Source organism: Orussus abietinus, unplaced genomic scaffold (assembly GCF_000612105.2).
Source record: "Orussus abietinus isolate OABI.00-Male unplaced genomic scaffold, Oabi_2.0 scaffold85, whole genome shotgun sequence".
NCBI classification, from domain to species: domain Eukaryota; kingdom Metazoa; phylum Arthropoda; class Insecta; order Hymenoptera; family Orussidae; genus Orussus; species Orussus abietinus.
In genome coordinates this window covers 187,876-205,772 of record NW_019394405.1, presented here as the reverse complement: position 1 = coordinate 205,772, position 17,897 = coordinate 187,876, and the positions used below count along the sequence as shown (strand labels likewise).

Sequence of the window (17,897 nt, the reverse complement as noted above, 5' to 3'; positions counted from 1 at the left end):
TTGAATCCCAAGTATTAGGTCGAGGAAGAAGTTCCCGCCGTTTTAATCACGTTACGTTACGTTGAAAATGGCGGGAACTTATTCCCCAACCTATTATTTAGTACATAGCGTAGCATGCAGCATATACTACGTACTAAAGTGAATTCGAACACGCCCTTGGTACCATTCTTGACCAATTCTAAACAAAGGGTCCGGACGACGCTCACTTTTCCTTTGCATGAAAGTCTCCATTTCGAGAACAAGGGTGAAGGGAATATTCATAATAGAACAAAGACAAAATGATCGGAGGTCCATGAGCAGCCCTATTCCAGAGATTGCTCGAAAAAAATACGTAATTATTACCTAAACAACGGTTAAGGCTAAACTAAAGCTGTCCCTCCGAGCAGTTGTACTCTTTCAAATACGGCAGCTTTGAGGGATATACGGGTACCATTTTAACAAATAGTCACATAGTTTTGTCAGTAGTAGATACGTCTTACTAATTTCACCTCCTACGAGGGTCAGCGCCCAGGCGTCTAGGTGCACGGGGCAGATGCAAAACGTGACAATGAAGACGACAGACCAGACGCCAAGGGAGGAGACGGAGGGCACGTGGGAGTAGACGCAAATCAATCCGCCGGTGGTCACCTTGGGGTAACAAAGTGTCCCGGCGCCGCCTCTCTTCCGTCTCCTTATCTCGTCGACGGAGAAATGCCGAGCCCGAGCCGTAACTCACGCTCGGAGTTACGGTCGCCACCGCCCTGTTTTCCTCCCGGTGCCCGGCGAGTCGCTGAATCCGTCGCGGTAGCGTTTCAAACCCCGCGATATGCTAATTTCCGCGTAGCTCGGATGCGTTGAGAAATTAGAGTACCGCGAGCGAGCATTCCGCGGGCGCGCACGCACGCCCGCCCGTGTGGGGAGAACTACGTCACTCTCGTACATAGGATGTACCGCGTCGAGTGAAGCCGAAGCGAGCCGAAGTTGGTCGAAGTGGTCCGAACGGAGCCGAAGCGCCGAATTCTTCGCAATGAATATTATTCTGCGTTAAGGTGAAGTGAAACACGTCGAGAAACTTGATCAACGTCGATAAAGAAGATTTTTCTAAATGCCTACGTTGCCAAAGTTGGTTTTTATATTGACAGCTATATCGAATTATATTGGGTATTGTACCAAACGACATACTCCACCTATCGTTTTCGTACACTAAATATCAAGAAATCGAAGTAAAACTCCAGAAATCCTCTTGATTCATGCTTTCTGGGGCCCTTATTGACTGCAGAGAAACCCCCTGCGCCATCTGTGATTTCCAGGTCAATTAAATTTTCACTCCGAGACCTCGTATTCCCATCATTTTAGCATAGAAGCGCATACAACACTTTTTTGCCTTTATCCCGTTCAAATGTTAGTTTATCGATTACCAGAGTGTTCTAAATTCTCGTAAAATTGTCCTGACCCTTTCGATTCTCATATCAGAGCCTTCGATAATTGTATATTGATCGAAATATGAGAGCTCGACGCCATTTTGGTTCTGGTCTGGGCTGAGTTAAAAAATAAAAAAATAAAAATCCAAATGTTGAATGTGTCAGGACAACTCTTAGATGATCAGGAGTGATGTGTCAAAGTTTCGGACAGTTTGGTCTAATACCCTTAAAACAAAGTGTTGTATTCGAATCGACTGATTTGAAAGGGGTTTCACTTCACCTTAACTGACCTATACAAATTGTTCTTTACTTCCGGTACCTCGGCAAAGTTCATAGATGACAAATTATGGTAATGATTAATAACGAGTCAATTTATCATATTGCTTTAATCAACGACTTTATATATTATCGTGGAACATGCACCGGAGGAATCGCTGTGCCATTCATTCGGACTACTTTGTCATGCCACGAAATTGTATATTTCATGTACAGTCTTGACTGAGCAACCTTGTACATGGATGCGCGACTCTCTAATGCATTCACTCGCATACAAAGATGCGCACCTCCAGTACGCACGAGAAGGGGCAGCGGAGTATCGCGGGTATCTAGCCAGACCGTGCGAAGCACCCACAGGTTTTATCGACCCGCGGGAATTTAGCCTCGTATCCCCACTAACGACGAGCTTACTACCCTAGCCAGATAAACACATCCACTCGAGCAGATATTTCGTATACATCGCGTGGGTCGTACGTAATGCATAAATTACGTAATGCTGTTTAACCTACCTTTTTTGACTATCCTCCGCTTCCTACTAGATGTAACCCAACGATAACACGGGGCTGCCTTTCCACTTTGTAATCTTGTCTAGTTTAACAAAATATAGTACGTTATTTCTTGTTTGCGTATTTCCCCTACAATGTTAAATATCCAATATCTAATGTTATTTTTTCTTTGGTCCGATACCGTACCTTCCTGTAATTAAATGCGGATATTCGTGCCGAAACAGAATGCAATTAAATCCACCAGACGATTCAATGGAACTCTGTTAATCCAATTAAAAGGTAATTCAATAAAATAACCGGTCCTTCCTGGTAATTAAATGCTTCGCTGATCAATGTAATTATTATAACTTAGCTTTTTTCAATTGTAACGAGTCCAAGAAGAAACATACTAATCCTCGTTATTACATGGAATTAAGATTTATATCCTTCCCTTAGAGGCAAAGAATAGTAATTCACCTATACAATCCTTCGGAAAATTTCTACTAAAAGGCAAAGTCAAAATCAAACAAATATCATAACCTCCGTCTTGATAAAACTTGGCATTAACCCTTTTGTTACCTTGGACGAGATATCTCGCGACCAATACTGGCCGATTAACGCTTTTGACGAGATATCTCGCGACCCGATACTGGCCGATCAACGCTTTTGACGAGATATCTCGCGACCCGGTAGTAGCCGATCAACGCTTTTGACGAGATATCTCGCGATCCGGTAGTAGCGGATTAACGCTTTTGACGATAATCTAGCTTCCTAGCACTAATATTTTGACATTCTAGACAAATTATTTTACGCGTTAATCCGCTACTACCGGATCGCGAGATATCTCGTCAAAAGCGTTGATCGGCCAGTATCGGGTCGCGAGATATCTCGTCAAAAGCGTTAATCGGCCAGTATTGGGTCGCGAGATATTTCGTCTAAGGTAACGAAAGGGTTAAAACCGTTTATCCCTACACTACAGACTACCGTCCCGACTTACTTCTCCAAGAAAACAATAAAAAGCCCTTATCATCGAACGAATCGACCAAATTTTTCTTAGAAACGATCAACCAAGCCCTCGGCGATTATTTGAAAAATAGATCATCCGATATTTCTGCCATTCGACTCCTCGCCCTTTAAACATTTCGACCGCCGGGCACGTCGATTTACTCGGAAAGGTTAACCCGAGTAAAATAGCAGGTCGATCGATCGATCGGTGAGGAGCAATCGGTGCGACAGGGCTATCAGGGAAATTTGGGCGTCGGGTTGTCAATGGTCCTCGCGTGACCGACTCACCCCTTGACTTCGCGACGCCGACTTTCAGGGTAGAATAAAGGCTAATGTCAGGGTAGTCGGGTAATGCATCAACCAGGGACACGTCGGTTTCCTTCCGCCCTCGATCGAGATAAGCACGGCCGATCGAAGATATCGAAGAGTTTGTTATCTCAACGAGTGTTAAACGCCCGTCCGAGAATCGGCGACATCCCCCGGTAGCAGCAGCCAGCTCGATTCGGGGGTGGCCAACCCTCGGGGAACAAATCTCGAGTGGGGAGTCGCATACCCCTGCTGCTACTGGCCTAGTTTCGGCTAGAGGAGTTCGTCGATTCCTGCGGTGGAGTAAGGATTCGAGCCCGCTCGATAAGCTGGCCAATCCTCGGGAATGGCGTGACGCGAGGCGAGTTCCATCGAGTCATACTAACAAGAAAGGTATCCCAGGTCGATCTCTCTGATTTCATTTCTTTTATAATATGTTATAGTAGACTAAAAACTAAGCGACACGTATTTTTTTTTTCATCTGCCATTAAACACTTTAAGGCGAGTTCCATCGAGTCGTACTAACAGGGAAGGTATCCCAGGTCGATCTCTCTGATTTCATTTCTTTTATAATATGTTATAGTAGACTAAAAACTAAGCGACACGTATTTTTTTTTTATCTGCCATTAAACACTTTAAGGGGGTGAAACCACCATTCAAAGTGAGGCATGTCAAGGGGCGATTTGGCAGTTCCACCCACGAGAACATAATATTTTTTAACCAATCCACCTGGAAAATCTTTCTCGCAATGAGAAATGAAAAATGTAATTTTCTCAATTAAAAGAAGAAAATTAAGGGGTGAGCCACCCCTCACAGGCCTTACTTTGGATTGTGGTTTCACCCCCTTAAAGTGTTTAATGGCAGATAAAAAAAATACGTGTCGCTTAGTTTTTAGTCTACGATAACGTATTATAAAAGAAATCAAATCGAAGAGAGCGACCTGGGATACCTTCCTTCTAAGTCGGAAAGACGGAAAAACGCGAGGAAAAGGAGTTTCTCTTTAATAATAATCACGCATTCGATTACGTTACTCGGAGAACCTGGGTTTACATTGGAGACACTTTGGTTGATGGTGTACACAAAAGAGGAATAAATTTGAGAAGGTGAAATGCATCTTATGGCCATGCCGTACGATAAGTTTCGCCGATAACGAACGGTCCGAATTATCGAATCAGTGAATATTTCATTGAACGAATCATTTTCCAAATTAAATGGGGATCTCAAGGTGATATGAAAGAGTCAGGCTGTTTATATCTGAGAAGTCAAAATGTTGGGGAAAGTATTCTCCGAAATGGGTGCACCGATTCGTTTGAAATTTTACCACGTGAATATGGAAGCCCTAAAGTAGATCCTGAAACTCATGAAATTTCATTTTTCTTAAAAAAATGTATTTACTTATCATGGACTAGAACCAATACGACGGGGTCCGTGCACGTTTCCGATGTTTTACGCTTCTTGGAGGCTTAGAATCGAAAATGAAGAGGTTCAGGACCTAGCTCGAACAATTTAGAATACAGTAGAAATGGAATATTATAGAGTCAGATGGGAAAATATGGAAAATACTTTCACCAACAATTACAAGAGAATGCTGGCTTGTCTCGAGACTAACACGTGTTTTTGGAACATAAATTTAGTTACAGCTAAACGTAGCAGATGGCGACGTTGGTCCTAAACAGTCGTTAGAATAATGAATTTACGGCATTTCGACACTTTTACATCGGTCTCTTCATTATTACTTTCCCGAAATGATATATGGAACGCTTCAGTTCGTATAATTCTCAACGTAGACTGTTAAAGACTTCAACATAAATATAAATGCCGGTAACGCGACGCGCCAGCTCATGTCATCACTTGAGTATTCAAAATGACGTTACCACCAAAAAAGGTATAGATGAATTTTAATTTGTCGACGTCGATTAAATTTCTCAGTGCCCTTCATATCATCCTAACACCCTCCGGAGATGGCACAGAGTCGTCGGCTGAATTTCGACCTTCCAATCCTACAACAATACAGGCCGTCGCGATTAAGAACCATAATTTTATGAAAATGAAGAAAAACCTTTAATATTAATATGAGCTTGTACATAGATACTCATATGGCCTAAAAAAGTGCCACATCAAAGGATCAATTTACTCGAGCCAGAGAGCGCCATAAAGTACTTCGTACCGAGGACCGTAAAGTGTTAAGGTGAAGTGAAACACGTCGAGGAACTTCATCAACGTCGATAAAGAAGATTTTTCTAAATGCCTACGTTCCCGACGTTTGTTTTTATATTGACAGCTGTATCGAATTATATTGGGTATTGTACCAAATGGCGTACTCCACCTGTCGTTTTCGTACAATAATTATAAAGAAATCGAAGTAAAACTCCAGAAATCCCCCGAATTCATGCTTTCTGGGGGCCTAATTAACTGCAGAGGGACCCCCTGCGTCATCTGTGATTTTCAGGTCAATTAAATTTTCACTCCGAGACCTCGTATTCCCATCATTTTAGCATAGAAGCGCATACAACACTTTTTTGCCTTTATCCCGTTCAAATGTTAGTTTATCGATTACCAGAGTGTTCTAAATTGTCGTAAAATTGTCCTGACCCTTTCGATTCTTATATCAGAGCCTTCGATAATTGTATATTGATCGAAATATGAGAACTCGACGCCATTTTGGTTCTGGTCTGGGCTGAGTTAAAAAATAAAAAAATAAAAATCCAAATGTTGAATGTGTCAGGACAACTCTTAGATGATCAGGAGTGATGTGTCAAAGTTTCGGACAGTTTGGTCTAACACCCTTAAAACAAAGTGTTGTATTCGAATCGACTGATTTGAAGGGGGTTTCACTTCACCTTAAGCTGCATTATAATATCGGGAAGAGATCGTTTTATTACATCGAATACCTAGGGATCAAATCGATAGCGAGGAAGTTCACGGATAAGAAGAAATGGTCTTTGGTCCTAGTAAATTGTCCTTGATACAAACGACATCCTCGATAAAAAGAAATAGGATTTATTCGAATCAAGTCCTTTGTCCGAGTTCTTTTTTCCGCGACCTGTAAGCAGGGACGGCGGAAAGACGGAAAGACGTTGAGAAGGATGCCGAGGATGAGCACTTAGACGCAGAAACGGGCAACTGGGGCGCCGCCGACGTCGCCGTCGGCGCCGCGTCTCGCGTATCCCCTTACGACTAATGCAATCGCCCGATACCGGGTGCTCCAGAATGAACAGCCCGAGAACATACGAGTGATATCCGGCGCGTTTGGCAACGCGACAAACCCCCGCAGTTCGCGATAACGGCGCGACCGGGTCGCAGAGATTGCGGATGAAACGGAGAATCCAGTCCTCAGGGTGAAACGGGATGGCATCGACATTGGTACTTCTTGATTTTACGGAATTACGAAATTACGAACGATTCGGGATCGTTCGCCCCTTCCTCGATCGCTGGAAAAATATCCTACCTAAGTTGGTTTACGTCCACTTTGGGGAAAGAAAACGACGTTGAACCGAAAGATTAAGGTAGATTATTAGATCGCCAGCGACTTCATCGACAGTGGAGCGGGTGTACTTACTGAAATTTCAAGAATTTCGAAAGATTTCAGAATGTCTAGGTATGAGGAAATTCGATAGAGTTTCGAGCCAAATACATTTTTGAGCGAGAAACTCGCAGCGTCGAGTGCTGAGAGAATAGACTTTTGCGCCTAGTTGAATGGTCATGCGGTCGGACTCAAATTTTCACTTCTCCTGATTATCCAACTCGTTCTACTCGATATTAGCGGCGAAGGATGTTCTCCCGTCATCGAAACAGACGTTGAGAGCATTTTAATCCCGATATTGGTTACCGTCGTTCTCTTAGAACATCCCAGACCAGCCCAGGGTAGCACGTTACAACTGTTCTATGCGATTCCACAATATGCGGCCTAGTTCTCTAATCACCCCAAACTTGAATACCTACGGCCGAAACCAGAGATCCTATATCCTGCGTCCAACATCAAACGCACCGCGTCGCTCTCCGTCCAACATGGGCCATTTCCAAATTGGTGTGACGGTCCAACACCACTGACCAACATCCTCCCGACATCTGCCGAGATAAACCCGGTGTCGAGCCTGTTGCAACATTCTGCACACACGCTCCTCCAAATCCGCGTTGACGAGGTGAAACGAGATTTACCGCGAGTCGATCCCGATCCCGACCCAGAAGATATTTTCGGACTCGTTGTTCCTTGCGCGGATCGACTCAAAGGCGAAGCCGTCCGTGCGTTTTCGCACAGAGTGCGGAGAGGATCCGGTCGACAGGGCCGTATCTGGCCGTATCATGGTGCACAGAAGCACAGTCTACATCCCGCGAGTAGAAGTTACATCGGGAAGGCGTGCCAAGCCGGAAAGACGAGCGCGTTCAGATTCCATTTTTCCTCTCCCAGCCTCTGCATAGCGACTCCTTGGCTGTCACCGCGGGGGGAAAGATCCTCGGGTTAAGGCTCCAGAATCGCGAGACGACGAGGTCGGCTACGAAACTTCAAAGGAAACACCCTAGGAACACCCCAGAGACCCCCGAGGAAAACGACGTCGGGGCATGGAGACGTGGAAACGCCGCTGCCTTCCCTTTCAACCTCGAGATCGAGTCGTTTCATAACGTTTATTGACGGGCAGAAGCTCATCGGCGCAACCAAGACGACCGTCTTCGAATAAGACACTTTTTTTTTCAAGGGCATTCAACCGACGGAAATTTTAGCATATGACTTTTGAGCACCTGCGGAAAGTCCTGTCGCTTTCAAAATTTCAATGTATAATAAAGCATGTTCTGACAGCCTAGGCTGAAACCAAAATATACAATTCTTGAAGGCTCCGATATCAACCGCGAGATCGTGTCGTTTCAAAACGTTCATTGACGGGCAGAAGCTCATCGGCACAACCAAGACGATCGTCTTCGAATAAGACACTTTTTTTTTCAAGGGCATTCAACCGATGGAAATTTTAGCATATGACTTTTGAGCACCTACGGAAAGACCAGTCGCTTTAACAATTTAAACGTATAATAAAACATGTTCCGACTTAGCCTAGACTAGAAACAAAATATACAATTCTTGAAGGCTCCGAAATGAGAAGCGAAAGCGTTAGGACCGGCTTGAATTATCAATAATTTAGAACACTCTAGTAATCGAGAAAAAGGCTCTTGAACGTGATAAAGTCAAAAGGCGTGTCTTGGAAATTTCTATGCTAAGACGAAGATAACGCGCGTATTGCACAGGGTCTCGCAGAGGAAATGTAGTTGGTACTAAATGGCAAAGATGGCCCTGCAGTTGATTAGAGTACTAAAAATAATAAAACCAGGGTCCTACATTTCTTTGCGAGCATATGTGCTTCGAACCCCCACGTAATAGTAAAGTAGATATAAAGTAACCGTAACTTTGATGTTTAGATGCTGAATCTTCTCCTGACCAGGAAGCTCGATAGAGTTTCGCACCAAATACTAATGCATACATACAATCATACGCACGTACGTGTGTGTGTGTGTGTGTGTGTGTGTGTACGTACCAGCGTGCATGCGCGAACGCTACCTAGTCTTTACCGCAAGCTTATCATATAGACCTAGAAGATCTTCGAAATAACATAGAAATAAGAAAAACAATTGCTTCGTATAATCTTTGGGAATAGTGCGAGTCCTTCCTTCTCTTTCGAAACGACCATGTGTGTGCGTATGTTTAACAACTTTTTCAAAAGAATGTAATTCCGCGGAATTCGCGAAATGGCACCTCTTGCACCTTGCACTTTGTGTCGTCGAGTTACCCGGTAGCGGTTACCTCGCGTGCACGTATTAACGTGACGGTGACACAAGTGTGACCCAGCTTGACGCTCTGACCTTTCGCAGCAGCAGCGAGCCTTGGGAGCAGTCTCGACGAAACCTTTTTTTTTCTCTCTCTCTCTCTCTCTGTCCCTTTCTCCTGCTTTTAAGGTGAAGTGAAACCCCCTTCAAATCGGTCAATTTGAATACAACACTTTTTTTTAAGGGTATTAGACCAAATTGTCCGAAACTTTGACACATCACTCCTGATCATCTTAGAATTGTCCTGACACATTTAAAATTTGGATTTTTGGAAAAAATTTTTTAACTCAGTCCAGACCAGAACCAAAATGGCGTCGACCTCTCATATTTCGATCAATATACAATTATCGAAGGCTCCGATATGAGAAACGAAACGGTCAGGACAATTTTACAACAATTTAAAACACTCTGGTAATCGATAAACTCGCATTTGAACGGGATAAAGGCAAAAAAAGTGTTGTATGCGGTTCTATGCCAAAACGATGGGAATACGAGGTCTCGGAGTGAAAATTGAATTGACCTGGAAATCACAGATGGTGTAGGGGGTCCCTCTGCAGTCAATTAGGGCCCCAGAAAGCATGAATTCACAGGATTTCTGGAGTGTTACTTTGATTTCTTGATATTTAGTGTACGAAAACGACAGGTGGAGTATGCCATTTGGTACAATATCCAATATAATTCGATACGGCTGTCAATATAAAAACAAACGTCGGCAACGTAGGCATTTAGAAAAATCTTCTTTATCGACGTCGATCAAGTTCCTCGACGTGTTTCACTTCACCTTAATCCAACCCGTTGAGTTTTCAGTTTTTTTTTTTAGGGTTTCATTAAATTTACGCATCTTTCATTCTGAGTAGCATTTCGAATGATCGTAGAATAAAAAGGAAAGGCACGTTGAAAATATCCTAGGTGGAGAAAAACTAAACGCATTATGACAGGAAGTCGATTAAGACCTGTTCCGATGAATGCACAGTCTTTGACTCAATTACAGCATTCCCCAGTCCGACAACCGACCCCTTAGCAATACCCAAAAAAGAGACATGCTACCCGCAGCGTGAATGGCAATATTATGCATGTATGCAAAATAGGGTGTTATGTGCTCGAGTATCGCCCCGCTGGGTTCGGTGCTTCTCTCCTATGTATCTGAAAAGGCACTTAGAGCGTTTTTTTGCAGATAACGAACCTTATCTTTAATAAATTAAGGCTATTGTATATCCATGAAAAGTAAAACTGGGATTAGCGACTCTCTCAAAACCCTTGTAGTCGAAATTAATGTTCTCCTCTATATTCAACCACCTCAACCCCTTTCCGTGTACACACAAAGGGCAAACTTCAACCACAAGCGTTTGGCAACCCTTATAATTACAGCTAAATTCACAATTAGGGCATAATTGGGACTACATTAAGACTCAAAGGAACGTGATGATTTTGAACGTAGCCGTAATGTCTTAACCAACAGTGACGACGATAAGTCATATCGATGGATACCATTTCCGATATGGTCCGTTACAATCAAGAGACGCAGTAGAATTTCGGACAAGTTCATTGGCATTAATTAGACAGTGAAAATAACTGAAAGTGAAATTCTTAAATTACAAAGAATTATAAAATATCGATAATAATTATCAGTTATTCTTTCACGAAATGCCTGCACGCCTTCGGTGCTGGTTGATCTAAGCATAATTAGTTTCATTTTTTATTTTCATTATATTTATTTTACCTTAAATATCAATAATTAACCACGATATTTACCCTGAACACTAACGAAAACGTTTACGCAAATTGTATTAACACTAAAATCCAAAGATGAATACAACTAGTAATTAACAGTAAAAAAAAGAGCGGTTCACTTCTCGAATCAAGCCCCTTTCGCGACATGTAAAGTTACACGTACTGCTATGTCACAGGAAGTTTCGCTTCAAGAATTTGAAATTAAGTTTATCCTAAGGAAGCTTACCGAGTAAAGAAATAATCTTCCAACAGAGACTTTCAATCGATTGCAACTTTCTTTTTTAACAAATAAATCCCCATAGACCAGATATGTACATGTCAACGTATCACATAGTCTCTCTTAGACGAATTTCGAGAAATAAAGAGAAACTAATTGCAAGATTCATGTCCGGTCCCACCAACCTCGATTAAATCATTGATTACCTAACCTTGGGTTAAAGTTAACGTCTAAGTTAATCATGGATTAAAAACGTAAATGTCCACCACATTTATTTAGAGCGTGGTCACCTAATCATATACACCATTCGAAGTAAATCTAATTGTCGGTGAATGCATTCGCGTGATTGGCTGATACCCGACTTATTGTTAGTAAACAAGATAGATGCGCCACCAAGACACGAAGGCCCCCTATCTTTGCGCAAAAACTTATTTGATAGATGTCAATCTTCAAAAAATAAAGTTCTTTGGTTAAGTATGAATATAAAATATTTTCAAGCGCACCTCGATCATTAAGAAATTGTAAATAAAATCGAAAACGACTTCGTCGGTTCCATCGTCAGAAGACATTAATACATCCTCAATCTAATCCACGTTTTCCCCACGTTTGTGCAGTTTCTAGGATGAAGTTCAATTAACCAAACTTAAACAATCTAATTTGGCTGGTTAATCTAAACGGCGGTTAATGAAAATTAACCCGCCGTTAAAATGTGGTGAAACGTGAACTCATTGTAACCGAGGATTAGCTTTTTGACCGAGGTTAGTAAACCGGGCATCCAGGTGATATGAAAGAGACATCAGAGAGTCTCGTTTAAGAAACTTTTTCTCCGAACTGAGCTTACCTACTCGTTTTAAACTTCAACATGTTAATATGGAGGCTATAAGGAAGGTCCTGACGCCCACAAAATTTCAATTTTTTTTTTTTAATTTGTTTACATATGTTTTCAAAATTCTCTATAGAAACTGACATTTCATGAGTGTCAGGACCTTCCTTGTGGCCTCCATATTCACGTTGTAAGGTTTGAAACGTTTCGGTACACCCATTTCGTAGAAAAGTTTTATGAACGATTAACCTTTCAGATGCCACTTTCACATCCCCTTAAGCTGATAAAATTGCCATTTAACCCCTTCTAACCAACGCGGTCCTCTTTGTTTGCACAACCCTTCCTCATCCGATCGACTCGAGAAAGGACTCTTTCGTTTTCGCTCGTTCTTTAGCAGCCGAGGGGCAGCGCATCACCAGGGCGAACTCGACCTCGACGGTCGTCGTTTATAAATAAATCCACAGATAGTGACTGTGGCTCCTGGTTCTGCCTACGGCCCGGCCGGATAATCCACGTCGAAGCTCTCTCGAACGAGCGTCGTTGTCGAGAGTCAACGAGACTGCATAGACGCATCCGAGCTCTCAGCAGTCGTTCGCACCGTTCATTTAGTCCGTCACGTATCCCCCCATCGAAGAAGGAACAACGAATGCTCACCCCCGCGAAACTTTACACATATACTCGGGATAGCAGGTTTTTATGTGCATCCGATTACCAAGGCCCCGTAAAAATGAAAATCGGTCCGCCGTCCAGTGGCGAAGATGAAAAAGCTGGCCAAGACCTCAATAATGAAATGTGTAGTTTGGAATGTGATTCGATTTGATCGTCAGATTGGGTAGAGGAGTAATTCCGACATCGATTGCCAAAAGGACGGAAGCCTAATCGTTATGTACAGTTCGGTACGTCGGTCTAACATTGACATTCGTAAGAACTACTGGCATCGGTCTGTAAAAAAGGACAATTTGTCAGAATTTGAGCGTGATTTTTTCAGAGGGTCTTTTTCCAATTCCGTAATTGTAGGATATTGCTGGATAATCATAGCATATTTTATGCCTTTTAAGGGTTATTTTATATCGTTTAAAAAGTTTCAAATATCGCATCGAATTATTCCTTTATTCCAATGAGGTAGTTCTTACATTTTATTTTCAATTGTTGAAAATCTTACGAATTTAGGGACATTCCGCGGGGTTTCAAACGAGAATCTTTAGCTTATCCTATTGTTGGTTTAAATTTAAAAAAAAATTGGCTGCTGATATCTGCTGTCCTTGTTGGATGAGTAGAATGAAGTAAGGTATCTTCGTAATGCACGTTGTTGGTCCCATGATTTCCCGCTTCTTATGTTTAATGTGTGCACAGTTTCACATTTAGCAATGTAGATTTAGAACTCAAAAATGTGCCAAACAACGATAAGGTATGTAATTAAAAAAAGTTAGGATTTAAATATGGATACATTTCGTTAAAGTGTCCTTCTTTGGCTAATTTTTCGTTTGTTAGTTTGTCCTCCTGAATAATGAAAACTTTAAGATAAAATTCATGAAATCCAATATTGAAATACAAAAATTCGACATTCGGGCAGATAAAAATAGTTTCTACTAGTTTTTTCGTCATTTTCGTCACTGTGCGCCGAAGTTCTCGGGGAAAGAAACTGAATTTCAAGCCGCGAAAATGACAATTTTTGAGAAGGCTACGGATTCTGGCATGGCATAGCTTTCATAAAAATATGAACGTCTCATGAAAGAACTTCGTTAAATAAGTTAACATTTGACTAAACAAAATATCCAACATAGGAAGATTGTGGCTTAAAGGGAACAAGGCCAAAAAACGAAGCGACCCCGAAATGATGAACGACCGACGACTTTAACCAACGAAAGTACAAGTATTTTAATTATTTCCTGCCGAAGAAGAGCATTTGAAAATAATTTACCGCAAACTTATCGGAATGAAAACTTTTCGCCGGCAATTAACAACCCAAACCCGATAACCGTTTGATTCCTAAAGATATGCCGTCTCTATAGATGTATCTTGTTTTATGAACAATCTTTCACAATTAAAAGTTTGCAGGACGTTTCAATGCAATTTCATTTCAGGGTGGTTCGGTTAAGGTGAAGTGAAACATCCTTCAAATCAGTCGATTCGAATACAACACTTTTTTTTAAGGGTATTAGACCAAACTGTCCGAAACTTTGACACATCACTCCTGATCATCTAAGAATTGTCCTGACACATTCAAAATTTGGATTTTTCAAAACAATTTTTTAACTCAGTCCAGACCAGAACCAAAATGGCGTCGAGCTCTGATATTTCGATCAATATACAATTATCGAAGGCTCTGATATGAGAATCGAAAGGGTCAGGACAATTTTACGACAATTTAGAACGCTCTGGTAATCGATAAACTCGCATTTGAACGGGATAAAGGCAAAAAAAGTGTTGTATGCGCTTCTTTGCTAAAATGATGGGAATACGAGGTCTCGGAGTGAAAATTTAATTGACCTGGAAATCACAGATGGCGCAGGGGGTCCCTCCGCAGTTAATTAGGGCCCCAGAAGGCATGAATCCAGAGGATGTCTGGAGTTTTACTTCGATTTCTTTATAATTATTGTACGAAAACGACAGGTGGAGTACGCCATTTGGTACAATACCCAATATAATTCGATATAGCTGTCAATATAAAAACGAACGTCGGCAACGTAGGCATTTATAAAAATCTTCTTTATCGACGTTGATCAATTTCCTCGACGTGTTTCACTTCACCTTAATCGAGGCTGGATTCAACTCGAGAATAGAAATTCAAAGCCGAGGATGCAACCGGAAACTACGTAAAAATCTCCGATTTCGATTCTTGAAGTCAGATACACATTTGGATTGAACTTAACTAAAAGAGTTCCAGTTCGTTCGACTCATCCGGAGATGGTGAGAATTACGTGGAAAAATAAGATTGCAGGGTTGGAAGAATGTCCGGACTTCCGTAATCGAGTCAGAATTAAGATAAGCCGAAACAGTTAGAATGCCACGCCGACAAAGACGTATCAATCCCGCTATCATCGAAAGCCGAAGAGTGTTACCGACGGTGCCGATTAAGTCCCGTGTTCCCGTTCGAGAGAGTCGTCCCCAGGAAGCGAATAACCCGGAAGTTACGACAATCCCAATCGATACCAGGACCTCTTTTTCCGGCCAGCACGCATAAATTATGCAAATTCCATCCCTATCGGATTCCAATACGGTCTGCGGCCCCGCGAGGCAGACGATTAATTTCCCCGAAGGGCCGCCTACGAAAAACCTCGGATTTCCCTGGGAGGAGATTTCCTCAAACAGCGAATACAAGCTCTGCTCTTCGGGGACATCTAAACCGTCTACATTTCGATATCCGTGAATGTTAACGTTTTGTACCTTACTTTTACGCCGATTGCCCCCGATCGATAAAACCGGGGTCGATGCCGGTATTTTTTTCTTCTATGATAATTATGTCAATAAATTAAAGTTACATTGTTTTTGGCAGAAAAGTCGTTTTAAAAATCAGTTTACAGAAAAGTCGTATTAAAAGCTAATTTACTCGTTAGAAGAAGCAAACGGAGCAAATTGCTTCTTTAGCGCCGTTCTCTTCATTAACGGGTAAATCCATGTTTCGGCCATTTTCCTAGAGTACTTCCAGACAAGGGTACGAGTTCTTTACACATACCTTCGGCCCCCGCCCTCACGAGGCAATTGGCGTGAAACTCGACCGTCGGATTGCTCCTCTCCTAACATAGGTTACCCCTCGTCACCCGAGACAAAAAAGTAACGCCAAACGCGAGGTACCCAACCGGGGGTTATTCCCCGCCCCCTAAAAAGCCCGAAAAGCTCAGCTTCCGGTTTTGCGTCAAAAGGAGGGCAGCTCCCCTCGGCAGAGTATCTCCTTCCGAGTGCCCGGGCAGGTCACTTAACGCGTTAAATACAGTAAGTGCTCCGTTGCCCCAACTTGCTGCAAGGGTCTTCACGTCCGCTCTATCCGATATCGACAAAATGGAAATCCCAAATACTTCCCCAGCCAACTTCAACGTTAACCTTATTAGACCCGAAGCATTTCGAAATCTCCCCCGGAATGCTAAGTTTCTATGCTCAACCCCGCACGCCCAGCCTTAGACAACGGCACGTAAAACGTTGCCTGCGCGCTCAGCAAACAACCCTGGCGGCCATGTCGACCATTCCCCGAGACCGTCCCCGTATCCAAAGCTCGCCGTCTGGCTCTTCCTTTGGAGTTTATCAGCAGGGCGGAATCCCAGGGAAGAGAAAGGAGAGAAAATAGACCCGAACCCGTTCCAGGTGGATCCTCGGCGGAAGTCGACGAGGGATAAATCCGGTCCGCTCGTCCACGTCGAGGGTCCGCATCGATTCGCGCGCTGTCTCTGTCTCGCGCATATATACCTACACGCGCCCTCGCGGTCTCTCGCTCGCGCCCCGCGAAGGGCGGGCGGCGGCGCGGACGAGGGAGACTCGGTCGGGCTGAGAAGAAGCGGAAACGGCGCGAAAGGCGCTAAAGGCGCGAAAGGCGCAGAAGGAAAGTCAGGTGCACGCGGCGGTGCGGCGGAGCGCGACCGTGTGGCGGTGGTGCGTATTGATCGGGCGGCGCTAGCGTCGCGGTGCCCCGCGCCGTGCCTCGGCCGAGGCGGCGCCAGGGCGCGGAAGGGTGCAGCTTCTCGTCCTCGAGGCGATTAATCGGGGAGGAAAGAGAAAGAGGAGGTACTTACGGGAGCGGAGACGGGCAGGCGCTGCTGGTCCACGGGCGCACCTCCGACGCGTTCCCGGGCGCGGAAGCTCTTCCCTCAGAGGAGGCCACCGGCGTCGGCGAACATTACGCGCGGGCCGACGTCGTCGACGCGCGCTCGTCCAGCCGCTGTCCCCCCTTGGCGAGGCTCCTCCTTCTCCTCCAGCCGACCGCGACCGGCGCACTCTTTCCCCCTCGTCGTTCGCTCTCGTTCTCACTGGCCGGGCCCGATGATTCACGACGGGAAGCACTTTCGGCTCTCGCGGTGGCTGGCGCGGCGAAAGCTCGCGGTCGCGCGCGTGCGACACGGCTCGCGGCCTTTCCGGGCCCGCCGCTCCTCGTCGACCCTCCACGCACCCGGGACGTCGCGCCGGTCGCTGCCAGTGCCGACTCCTAGATACGCGCGCGAACGCCCGGCCCTTCCAACCCGAAGTGCTGAGGAATCGCGCCGAATCGCGCCTGGTCGCGCCGCCGCCACGAGTCCCAGTCTCGCTCGCTCTCTCCCTCCGCCCTCGCCGCTCTCCGCGCGCACGCCTCGACGCCGCCGACTCTCGGTCCTACCTGGCTGTGCGCTCCGACCGACCCCGCTACCCCACCGCCATCTGACGGAGCTGCGGCAACGCTGGACGAGCTCGTCGGCAATCGCGCTTCCCGGCTGACCGACCGCGAGATCGATGCGTTCCGCATTGTTTGCTTTTTCGTTTTACCGACCGTTTGACGATATGCGGGTAACGCGGTGAAGCCAAGTGTCGGGAACGATCACTGAATTATAGTTGGCCAACATGGACGTAAGAATATGCTCGAAAGTATGTCCTAGCTGGATGTCTTGTTGGCTGCTGATTGGACGATTAGTTGTAATTTTAAAAGTAGCGAGCAAAGAGCGGTGATGACTGCGAACAAATAAACGGTGAATCATGGACGGCACTCTACGGCACTCTACGGCACTCTACGGCACTCTACGGCACTCTACGGCACTCTACGGCACTCTACGGCACTCTACGGCACTCTACGGTACTCTACGGTACTCTACGGTACTCTACGGTACTCTACGGCACTCTACGATACTCTACGGTACTTTACGGTGCTTTACGATGCTTTACGG

The 17,897-nt window shown here is 44.4% G+C and overlaps 1 protein-coding gene across 2 annotated transcripts in view; it reads right to left on the bottom strand.

Moving 5' to 3' along the window:
- Positions 1-17,114, bottom strand: part of LOC105697150 (plasma membrane calcium-transporting ATPase 3) — a 236,565-nt gene extending 219,451 nt beyond the window's left edge. For both annotated transcript variants that reach the window (XM_012420214.2, XM_012420213.2), the window contains exon 1: positions 16,779-17,114. The gene's annotated coding sequence lies outside the window, so the exon portion shown is untranslated. The remainder of the gene's footprint in view (positions 1-16,778) is intronic.
- Positions 17,115-17,897: the final 783 nt, after the last annotated feature.